The sequence below is a fragment of the Lolium perenne genome, chromosome 3 (genome assembly GCF_019359855.2).
Source record: "Lolium perenne isolate Kyuss_39 chromosome 3, Kyuss_2.0, whole genome shotgun sequence".
Lineage (NCBI taxonomy): Eukaryota > Viridiplantae > Streptophyta > Magnoliopsida > Poales > Poaceae > Lolium > Lolium perenne.
In genome coordinates this window covers 311,769,122-311,781,818 of record NC_067246.2, presented here as the reverse complement: position 1 = coordinate 311,781,818, position 12,697 = coordinate 311,769,122, and positions in this window count along the sequence as shown.

The window sequence follows — 12,697 nt, the reverse complement described above, 5'->3', positions numbered from 1 at the left end:
TGGATACTCATTAATTAGGACTACAAGACAATGATCGAGGCATCATTATCGCTGCCACTTACGTTGCCTTCTTTGTTTTGCCTGCAACAATAGGTCCACCCTGTTCCTATACAAGAAACAGGAAAGTTTCTCTTGTCAAAATTGGAGACGCAAGCGTACATCCAAGAGGTCAATCTCGTTTGATTCATTTTCTTCTACTCTTGGCAGCCACCAAGAACCGTTCAACATACGCAATCCATTAGTATCACCTGGCCACAGCTCATTGCTCCATTTCTCTCTCAAAACAGAGTTATTTAGTACTGCTGAAGTTTTTTTTTGTCTTAACGAATCAAAGTAGCACTATACATTACGAAAGGGAGTTTCAGATAGATTGAATACTCGTGATTTACTTCAGAGGAGACACTGGCGTGTCACTGAGGATTATCATTGTGGACTTTGCCCTTTGAGAGCTCATGAGGATCGAATTCACTTGTTCTTTGAATGTAATTTCAGTATCAGAGTTCGGAACTACCTTCAGATTGATTGGATATCTCATAATGATTTGCAAAGGGTGGTGGTGCATGCCAAGACTAATTTTGCTAAACCTTTTTTACTAGAAGTGTTAATACAGGAACATTTGGTTGATTCGGAATGGGAAGATTTCTAGACAGGAGAGGCCTACCTTTGGAAGGTGGAAGGCCAAGTTCATTCATGATATCTCTCTTTTACAGTATAGAATCAAGACTAAGCATAGAGAAGGTTTGTTAGCTTGGATTAGGGCTGCCTTAGAGTCTTATCTTTCTTTTTGTAGGTAGGTTCATTTTTCTTTTGTACATATAACTTTGTTCTTGGTTTTGGAATAAAATTTGCTGCGGGGCTGTTGCCTCACAATCCAGGGTCAAAAAAAAAAAAAGAAAGAAAGAGAGACAGTTTCGTCAACAAGGATTGACACCTACGCAAAAGATAAAAGATAGTACTAATACGGAATCGTTAGTGCGAGATGCCTAACGGCAACTACACTCCATCGATTGGGAGAGGACTTATGTTAAAAAAGAAGAAGATTGGGAGAGGACACGCGTCAGAGCATTAGCCAGCTAGCTACCACCACTTCCATTTCATTCACACTCGCCAAACCCATGATGAACAGCTCGGTGTCATTGATAAGACCCTCCAACCCAACCCTAGAGACGTCCTCGTCAAGGCTTGAAGACCGTTTCCCTGTTTGACCCCAAAAGCAAGCCATGAATTAATGGGGCAAGCAACAATTTTGCCATTTGTGGCTTGCCTTTGATTCTTTAGTGCAAATTTGCCTTACTCACCCACTCCAAAGTCTAAAGTCTAAGTCAAATGTTTATTGTTGCGAGAAAACAAGTCATTCTATGACAGTAACGGATCCCATTTTACATCGAGTAGTAGTTTCGACAAGAAAATGGCTCACACAATGAGTTATTTTCAGAAAATGTAAGCTTTATTACCCTGATCCTATTATTCACAGAGTCTGGCTCACTTTAACTGCATCCTCCCTTCTTCCTCAGTTGAGGAATTATTCGTAGAGCCTGTTCCTCGGTAGGGATGCAAGCTGATGCCTCGCATAAGCCCGGGCAGTACAAAGTGAATTTATCGCTAAGAAAACGGTACAACTAATTTATTGATTGGTGCCACTTTTTTTCCCTCGAAAACACAAACAACTTTGCATTTTGATGCATTGATAGAAAAGAGAGCTTTTATAAATTTTGTACAAGCTTGGGATGATCGAGCCAACAACCCACCATACAACTCAACCCACTACGCGTCTAGACCTATATGGTGCTGGGATCAAGACTTGTAAGCCAATCACGTCAGCAGTGGCCCAAGAGCAAGCTTTGGATCGAATCATGTCAAGGAGACTACTCGTGCTAAGTGACGCGTTGTCGAAGACAGCCACGTTCCCATGCTTTTATATTCACCACGCCGTTAGTATAATAAGTGACGAAGTGCCCTTAGGTAGTGCCCTGGCGGTAGATATCAGGTGCCACTTTGAATCCCTACTCCTTGAAGCCAACAATTATTCTACGTGGCAAGGCGAAGATGGAGCTGGTGTCATGCCATAGGCACTCTTTAGCATTCAACCTATCTAGTCCTGCCCATATCCTAAGCAATGATAATACAAGAAGTACTCATATATCCTTGGCTTGCCACGATATTGAAATGAAGGTGATATCCATTGATGTGCATGCCCACTGCGGTATCATATCGCAGATTCAACCAAAGGTTGGTTTTGGTGTCCTGGTGCGGTGAGACTTTTGGTGGTGCTGTCATTGGCACTGCCATTACGGCATGTACTCACTCATGTAGGGCCACGCTAGCTTTTAGCCAGTCGTTCCCATGGTGTGGTTGGTTAGGTCCTGTTATGGATCGACCGATCAGCGATGGCATCACTCGAGTCAAAACCCTTACGTGTATCGATAGGTGTATGACCATAATTTTCGGAGGGCAGTTGGCCTTGCCATGACCATGACCATGATCAAGCTAGCTACTAGCTACTCGATTGGAGTAGGACCTATCTTCATCGAAGTATGTGTTGCTATGTTTTTTTGTTGTTGCGAATAGCTATATATCCGGTGTGCATACCGAGGTAGCACATGCCGGCGGACGTAGACGGGAAATGACCCAATATCACTGTAATTCTTTTTGCTCCCTTTAAAAACCTGCTCGAAGCCTTGTTTAGATTAAATGTAAATTTTATTATTGGTGCTACCTACTTCCTCTATTCACGAATAAGTGTATTTCTAGCTTCATCCTAAGTCAGCCTTATTTAAATTTGATTAATTTTATAGAATTGAGAACTAACATATATAATATCAAATTGGTGGATTATGAAATAAAATTTTAAGATGAATCTAATAATATTAATATAGTGTCTTAAATGTTTTTATGTTTTTTATAAAGTTAGTTAAATTCAAATAAACTTGAACTTAGGATAAAGATAAAAGTACACTTGTTCGCGAAACGGAGGGGTTAGTATTTAGCTCAAACATGGCGAGGAATAGTTTGTTGTTCGATATCTCGTTGATAGTTTATTTTTATACGATTAATTATTAGACTTCAGTATGGTTTGAACATTCTGCAGACCGAACGCATCCAGAAGTTGCGATGTGCCAATGGTTCAGCTTGAAGGTTTCCATCCACCCATACTAGGAAAAAAAAGCTAATAACTTGTTGGCTAAAATCTGAAAGTTAGCTAAATATAATTTTCATAGTTATTTCAGGTGACTTAAAAATTAGAATTAACGACCCCTCTAACAGTCATCTGATTTAAAAATGTAATTCGTGTAAGATGGATAAGTCATAAATATATCTTGATCGGACATATATTAACACCGTACATGAAATAACTTTGGGTTGTGCTGATTCTAGGTCGACTAAATTTGAACTGAATCAAAATTGACAATCAAGGCACTAAGCCATTAGATTGCGTCATGATTAGTGTTGTCCTATGAGGTACACATTACATGCAAATGGGGTTTGCTCAGTTACACATGAGTTGCCACTAACTTTTTTTAGTTGCACATGATTTGCAACCGAGAAAAGAAATTACCACAATTATTTAGACATGCATCGTGATTCATGCTGATTCGCAAAGTGACTTGCAACTGAGATGTTATATCCAAATTCGAGACACCCCTAAACACTACAAGAAACGCTCAACGTGCCGACGGCCAAAACCTACACCAACGGCTTTTAGTTGGGGCCGTCGGTGTAGGACATGTTGAGCCGGGCATCCCAACAACACGGTTCTTGGCCCAGGTAAGCCGTCAACATAAGATATGTTGGGCCGCCGACGTAGAAAAAATCCATCGGCACATGACCGTCCTAGCCCTCGATGTAGGGGGAGAACGTGGTCCCGGAAGACCATGCCATTATGGCGAAGTGACGACGTAACAAAAGAAATCAAACTTTTTGCCACCCAACCCCCCTCCCCGTGGATCGCCTTTTTGGTTTTGAAAAAAAATGAAATTGGTAGAAATTTCAAAAATAAAATCTTTTGAGATGATCATGTATGATGTGTTCTACTACCTCCGTTTCAAGGAATAAAACGCACGCGTATTTTAAGACGAACTTTGACCATAAAAATTGAGCAATAAAATCTTGATTATATTATATGTAATTAGTATCGTTAGATTCGTATTGAAAAGAACTTTTCAATGATACTAATATCATACAAACAGTGTTTATCTATTTGAAGTAATTTTTGGTCAAACAAAATACACGTAAACCGAGGGTGCCTTATTCTTTGAAACGGAGGTAGTAGTTATTTAGAAAATTTATAAACATGAATTTTGGTATATTATGCAAAATAACATCATGTTTCGAAAGAAAAATGATGTCATGTTTCGAAAAAATGACGTCATGTTTCGAAAAAATGACATTCCTGGTTGCATACGATGGAAAATTTTACATCCGTTTTCAACGGCTAATACCGTTTTTTAGATTTCTCAAAATAAAAAAAGGAAATAGGAGTTTTTGTAGGTTTAAATTTTGAACAAAAAGGAATTTTAAGAAAGTAAAATTTATTTTATTGTTATTTGAATTTAAAATTTATTATGACTTATGTGTAGTTGTTTAGTCAAATAATTATTTAGAATTCAAAAATAAAGATGTGTGACATCATGATCCAAGGGATCAATAGATAGGGTACTATTATCAACAAAATATATCCCATTTTCCGGAAGCTCAAGTTTGACCACGAGTGAGCAATTTTACCTGAGAGTATGTTTAGAGATTAAACTGTCAAACAATTCAAAAATTTGAAAAAATCAAAATAAAAATTCAAAACAAAATTCGATTTTTTTTTCAAACTGTCAAATAGCTGTTAACCTCTACGCCGACGGCTTTTTCTACACCAACAACAAACTCGCCTGTGCCGACGCTTTGAGGTGCCAACGGGCTAGGCTGACGGCAGCCGTGGGCATAGGCTATGCCAACGGCCAAATAGGCTTATGCCGACGGCTTCTTGAGCGTTTCCTGTAGTGATCTGTCGTCAGCCGACTGAGAGTGAGCTCTAGGCCTGCCTGGTAAATATTTCTAATCCCACGTTAACGATAGTCGATAGGCTGGGAAGTCGCGTGATGGTCCCTGACGCGATAGAACGTCAAAATCGTCGAGCGCGATCGCACTTGGAAATTAACCGTCAGTTTCTTGTTTTTCGATCAGTGTTCTTGTGTTATATAGTAGGTCAAGATCCAAGCACAAGCAGGTAGCTAGCCGGGCTGCTAGGGTAGGCACCTCTTGCTTGATTGCTCTCCTCGTTTCGCTTTCGAGCTCTCCTGTCAAGCGGAATTAAGAGATATGATTAACTCGATTGCTTTAATTAATTAGTGCGTAATGCCGTCCGTTAAGCTAGCTGCAGCTAGCGGTTTGTTTAAGCTATGTCTAAGCAAGCGTTAGGTGGTACGTTAAGGATTTGCCTGAAGCAAGGTCAAGGTCAACGCAAATACATATGCAAGTTCAAAAAAAGGTGAAAGCAAATGGCACCTCGCTGAGGATCGAGAGGTGCCTACTTGTGTATGCGTGTGTCTGCTTCTTGCAGCCTGCGCCGCTGATACGTCGGTCGGCGTGGGCGAAGGTTGAAGAACATGATCGAGTCGTGCCTGCATGCACGGTGAAAACAGGACCTGTCCTGCTCGTGCTTTGTAGCCGTTTGCTTGGCCTAGCTCTTAGGACATCTCAGCGGCGCGACGCAAACGGACGCTTAGCGACCGTTTTCGTCCGCCGTGACCGGAAATGCGTTTGGGGTCGGCTCCAGCAGGGCGACACATAGTGATCGGGCTGTCCGCGGAGACGCAAACCTGGCGCAGGGCTAGGTTTGTGTCTCCGCGGGACCTCTATTTCTTACCCGGTCTCGCATGTCAGGGACAACGAAATCGACCGCTTCGATTTGCTTCTTTTTCCCCGTTTTTGCTGCCCTAGTGCGACGCCACCACCCCAACCCCACCCGCTGCCGTCCCACCGCATCACCGCAGAAGTCGCCGTCGGCTTCGTTCTCGCCGCGCAGGAGAGCAGGATCGTACTCGGGCTTGGCTCCGCTGTGTACCTGTCGGCTGTTTTCGGGCGAAACGCTCCCGGTTGCGCCGCCCTTCCGCGCCGCCCACGACCTGTTCGGTCAATTGCGTCGGTAGGTTTCTTACTCGTGTTTTCAGCGCTATTGTGCACGGCCATTGATCCGCAGTTTGTACCCACGCAGATGGACATGTGGCAGCTGTTGGACAAGTTCCGCGCGGAGGTCGTCGACTCCTCTTTCGACGAGGAGTCCGATGAGTCGACGCAGACATTGGCAACTACTGCGGCCTCCATGATCCACTAGTTCACCTCTAACCCAGGGCTGCAGCACCGGGGCTCTGTGAAGGGGCGCTCCAAAAACCTGCTGCGCAACAGAGTGGAAGGGCAGGCCCGCCTCCACAAGGACTACTTCCACCTCACCAATCCGATCTTGCCGGAAAAAATGTTCTGGCGCCGATACAGGATGTCAAGGGACCTGTTGTTGGTCATTCTACGGGGCGTCAGAAACTACGACCTCTACTTCCAATGCAGGCCCGATGCAACAGGTGCGCTAGGCTTCACCTCCTAACAAAAATGCTCTGCGGCTATTCGCATGCTCTCATATGGAATGGTTGCGGATATATTCGATGAGTATCTTCGAATGGGTGAGAGCACCTGCCTTGAGGCCATGTGCAAGTTTTGCCGAGCCGTGATTGCCGTGTTCGAAGAGTATTACTGTAGGGAGCCAACTGTTGAGGATACAAGGCGGCTCCTGTCTACCAACGAGTCTAGAGGGTTCCCAGGAATGATTGGCAGCATAGATTGCATGCACTGGGAGTGGAAAAACTGTCTATTTGGATGGCAGGGTGCGTACATCGGGCATGAGGAGGGAAAAACTGTCATTCTTGAAGCTGTCATATCTCAAGATTTATGGATTTGACATTCGTTCTTTGGCATGGCCGGTTCCAACAATGACATCAGTGTGTTGCACCGATCACCGGTTTTCAACCGGCTCATGCAAGGCAAAGCTCCCCAGGTGAGCTATGAGATCAATGGAAATGCATATGACAAGCCATATTATCTTGCTGATGGCATCTACCCTGACTGGGCCACATTGGTGAAGACTGTCCGTAATCCAAACTCCGAGAAGACGAGGAGGTTTGCCAAGATGCAAGAGGCTTGCAAGAAAGATGTGGATCGCGGATTTGGTGTGCTCCAAGCTCGGTGGGCAATTGTCCGTCACCCGGCAAGAACATGGTCCGTGAAGACCATGCATGAGGTAATGACATGCTGCGTGATCATGCACAACATGATCGTTGAGAATGAGCGTCCTGATGGCCGCAATGAGAACCACTGGGAGTTTCAAGGTGAGCTAGTTGCGCCACTCCATGGGGCTTCATCTTGGCAGGAGTATCTAAATATCAATGTAGAAATCACTGACGATAACGTGTGCAAACGGCTACAGACGGATCTGATTGAGCATCAGTGGACATTGGCTGTCATGCCTAGAGAAATACTATCTTATTTTCATGTAGACTTTTAAAAATTTAAATGTAATAACTATGACTTCGTTGATTTCCTTATTTTGTTGTTTGGAAACTTCATAAATTGATGCAAACGCGGAAATGCGTCGTGCCGCTGGAGCTACCCCCAGGTGCAAACGGACGCACGGACAAATACGGTTTGTCTCGCATCCACCGCACGACGCAAACGGACATTTCAGACATCCAAAATGCGTCACGCCCGCTGGAGATGCCCTAAGGGCATCTCCAACCGGCTGACCCAAACGGACGCGGTGGGCCGTCCGTTTTGGGCCGTTTGGGTGACCAAGCGGACACCCGGACAGCGGCCCGCGTCCGCGTGTCCGTTTGGGTCGCGCGCTGCGCTCAACGCGCGGACGCAGCGCAAAAAACGTACAAACAGGAAAACAAACAAAAGTACGAATCTAAACGAAATTATATTAAACATATGCCCTATTTTGGGCAAATTTGTACATAGCCCTATTTTGGGCAAATAGAACTAACAAAAGAAGCCCCTATATGGGCTTTTAAATTTAAACTAAAATTTAAACAGAAATTAAAAAACCCTCTAGGGTTTGGTCGGCGGCGCGGTGGCCGCCGGTGCGCCGCCTAGCCCCTGTGGGCGTCGTCGGCGACGTCGTCGACGTCCCCGGGCGGCGAGGCACTGTTGTGGCTCGACCGCGCCGGGGACTCCGGCCAGGGAGACCACAGGGCCTCCTCCCACGGCGAGTGGGGGTCCGGAGCCACCCGCGCCGCCTCCTCCCCGGAGGCGCCGCCGCCTCTCCCGCCGCCGGCGGCGCACAGCCTCCCGGCGCCGCCTCCTCCAGCCGCGGCACCCGTCCTCCGGCGGCGCCGCTCGTCGGCGCGGCGCCCGGCCTCCTCCCGCCGTCGCCTCCTCCTCCTCCCGTCGCGCCTCGGAGGGCCCGGGCGTAGAGCTCCCAGCCCTCCGCCTCCTCCACCTCCCGCCGCTCCGCCTCCTCCATTTCGGAGGTGCGAATGGCCGCATGGAGCTGCGACCATTTCGCCTCCTCCTCCGCCGCCGAGATGATCAGGGCGGCGCGGAGGTCCGGGTCCTCCTCCGAGGACTCCGGCTTGGGCTCGATGAGGAGAGGCGGCGGTTGCGGCAATGCCGCACCGCCGCGGGCGACCTCTCCGATGTGGAGGCCGCCGCGGTTCCCTCCGACCCGCAGCGCCGGCGGCCGACGCCAACTGCTGCTGGCCTCGTCGTCATTGGCTCCGGGAGCGAACCGTCGCTTCGAGGCCATGGCGGCGGTTTTGCTCGGGGAGTGGAGTGGGGACTGGAGTGGAGGGCCAGATCCCCTCCAGTCCCCATTTATTAGACTCCCTGGTCACCGACAGGTGGGCCCAAGGGAGACGAGGCGACCAGCGCGCGGACGCGAGCGGACGGCGCGTGCCATCCGCGGCCACGCAAACCTAGCCCAGATTTGGGCCGGGTTTGTGTCGTTCCGGACGCTGCGGCCGTCCGCTTTTGCGGTGCGTCCCCGCGCTGGGCCGCGTTTTTGTCCGGCTCGACCCAAACGGACGCGCGGGCGCGATTTAGGTTGCGCAGATGCCCTTATTTGCTTTATTCTCGTTTGGTGCCGTGGGTGATATGGCACCTGGCTGTTGCGGGTCTACCGTAGACAACAACTCTAGCATGGGCTGCTGTACCGTTACGTCTTACATGTTGCTTTCAACCTGCTTTTGCATGCAGAATAGGAATTGCGTATAGCAGTATGCATGTACGTAGGTGTACTAACCCCGAGATCTGCGATCTTGTTTGTACCCGACGAGGCGGCGACTAGGACCCGTCAGGCCTCTGGGAAAGTGTCTGCGAAAGGAGGCCAGAAAATGACCAGGAAAGAATATCGGCTTTTACTTTTGAATTTTCGATCGCAACCGTACCCACTGTAATCGGCACGGCATGGTCCAGAAAATACAAGTGGGGTGGAGCCGTGGAGGTAGGTACCACTGCTGGAAATTCAGGTTTATGGAGTATATGTGGAGTGGCCATCTCACAGGAGCGATTTACACAAAAATAACCTTTTGTTGCAACTATACCACAGACTGACCCTCCGGGCAAACTATTTCACCCAACTAACCCTTTTGTGTGGCGCCCGTGCCTGCGGCGCCACTCTCCCAGCCGACGTGGCGCCCTCGACGCTGAGATGGTACGCCGATCCGACGTGGCAGGACGTGTGGCGCCGCTCCCATTGGCGCCACACATGCACTTCTAATTGTCCAAAACATACTCTAAGATAAATCGTCTGAGACTTAGCCGTTTTGGGGAGGCTCTATGTGTTGCGCCGATGCGACGGGCGCCACACTTTACAGTGTGGCGCCGATGCCACGGGCGCCACACATCCACTTAAGTGTGGCGCCTGAGCCGCCCCCAGCCCGACCCTCTTCTTCTTCTTCTCTCTTCTCTGTTTCTTCAAGACTGCAAGGCGGCCGGCGGTTCCTCCTCCTCCCCCCTCTCCCCCACCAAATCGGCCACGATTTCGTTAGATCTGACCGGCCAATCTCTTCCCCATCCATTCCTCAAGGTAATCCCCTTCGGATCCTTCACATTCATCCACTAATTTCATAGATCTTGCTTGATTTGTACATGAACCCTAGACATGGAAACTAGATTTGAAATGGCTATGTATGTGTTGAAATGGCTATGTATGTGTTGAATGTGTATGTGTAGAAACCCTAGATATGTATGTATCCTAGATTTGTAGAGGAACCCTAGACATCAAATTTCATGAATGTGTATGTGTAGGAAACATAGATATGTATGTATCCATATTTGTGTTACATATGACCATTATTTGTGATGGAATAACTCATATTTGTTAGGAATGACTCATAATATGGTTTTTTTATCCCTAGATAAGTATGTATATGTATGTATGTGATGTATGTGTGATGGCTTATTTGGATATATTCTCATGTATGTGTTGCTCATATTTGTTAGGAATGGCTCATAATATGGTGTATTTGTGTAAACATGTAGGATGGTGTGGCTCCTAGATCAAGAGTATGACAGGGATCACCGGGCTTTTCATATGACGGAGAGGAGAACGGAACTTCGTGGTGATGTATTCTCTCATTAGCTAGTACATCATCTACATTGGCATGTGCTCGCTTAAATTGTGTATAATATGTTTGTCACAGCGGTCCGAGATCACAAAAACAGCTGAGGAGTGCGAGGTTGCTTGGGACCAGAGCCAGAGAGATGAAAAGCCTGTCGGACCGTTGCGACATTTCATTAAGGTACGATCACCAACTTTGAATGTAAGCTATTATGTTCGGGTGGCTTTGTAACCATGAGTTCCATGACGCAGAACACTGCACGAAAGATGCGGTGGTTAGCCAACTTGCTAGGTTGCTGCGACGCCGAAATTCCTACATCCTCTTCTGAAGAGCCGGAGGTATGGACTATTTTGTTGCTGTCAAACATGTTCTTACTAATTTCAACTTTTGTAATCTCATGTGTTCATGTTTGTGAAGATTCCTGACGACGAGGAAATTTTGAGTCAAAGCGTTAGTCGCGGCAAGAAGCAAGCCACACAGTCAGCTTACCAGTTGAAGCCAAGGGGCAAGGCTCCAAACCGATATACTCCGGACGATTATGTCAACCGAGGAAAGAAGATTGTGATTGAGGAGGATGAGGCGCCGCCGCGGAGATCATCTTTGAGGAGGATGAGGAACGACGAGCCGTTATCTTCAGAGGAGGAGGAGCAGGAGGAGCAGCAGCAACAAGAGCCACGACAGCGGACGAAAAGGATGGCCGTCCGGAAGCAGCCCGTGAGGAGGGGACGTCGAGGATAGATGGATTTGTGTTGTGAACTCTATCTTCATTGCTACGTGTTCTAAAATCTATGTCATTACTACGTGTTGTGAACCCTATGTCATTTCGAACCATGTCTATTGTTGCTACTTGTTGTTTGAATCTACGTGGTACGATGTGAGCTATGATGTGTTATATGTGTATGTTCTATGTGTATGAAATTGATATTGTTGTCTTCAAAACTGTTTAACTCAGGCAAGAATTTTCATGGTTTTAACACAAGTCAAAGTGTGGCGCCCCTCACACTGGCGCCACACCTCACTATGTGGCGCCCATGGCGTCGGCGCCACATATGTTTATTATATGTCGAAAACATCCAGGGGCTCCGGACGCTTGGTCCTTAGCCGTTTTGGCGAGGCTGTTTGTGTGGCGCCGGTGGCGTCGGCTCCACACTGTGAAGTGTGGCGCCCGTCGCATCGGCGCCACACATAGAGCCTCGCCAAAACGGCTAAGTCCCAGACGATTTGTCTTACAGTATGTTTTGGCAATTAGAAGTGCATGTGTGACGCCGATGGAAGCGGCGCCACACGTCCTGCCACGTCGGATCGGCGCACCAGCTCAGCGTCGAGGGCGCCACGTCGGCTGGGAGAGTGGCGCCGCAGGCAAGGGCGCCACACAGGCATGTGTGGCGTCCATGAGAGGGGCGCCACACAAAAGGGTTAGATGGGTGAAATAGTTTGCCCAGAGGGTCAGTATGTGCTATAGTTGCAACAAAGGGTTATTTTTGTGTAAATCGCCATCTCACAGGGGCTGTTCCGATCGCTTTTCGATACATCTTGGTTCGGATGCGCTGGTTCGCATTGAGGAAAAAAGCCGTTGTCCGGATGTGGGTGTCAGCGGCCCCAACGGCGGCCTCCAAATGTTCGTGGCCGCTAGATGAATGTTTTTTTGAATTTTAATAGTTACCATTACCGGCTAGGAATATTGAGCAAATAATTCGCAATTTTTTTAAAAGTTGGAACATAAGTAGTTTAGATACAAGTAGCTGGCACACCATAGTTTCAAAAGCATGATACCCAAATCACATTTTCGAGCTAAAATGATCTTATTCTTCTTCTTCTTCTCATGCCATGCCCGGTGAGTAGGGTCCATCTCGTCGGTCAAGGGGTCGCCATGATCTTGGCCTCCTCACTGAGCAGGCCGATCTCCATCTTCTTCTACTTGTTGCCCACCTCCTTCGCGGCTGCACGAGTATTAATCTTTTCAATCTCGAGCTTCTTATTTTGCATCTCATAGTAGTTCTTGACGGCATCTTCCTTTTCCTGCCCCTTTCTCTCCTCCCTCTTCTCTCTCGACACTTCCTTATCGGTAATGAGCGTATTGATCGTCTCCATCATCGCTT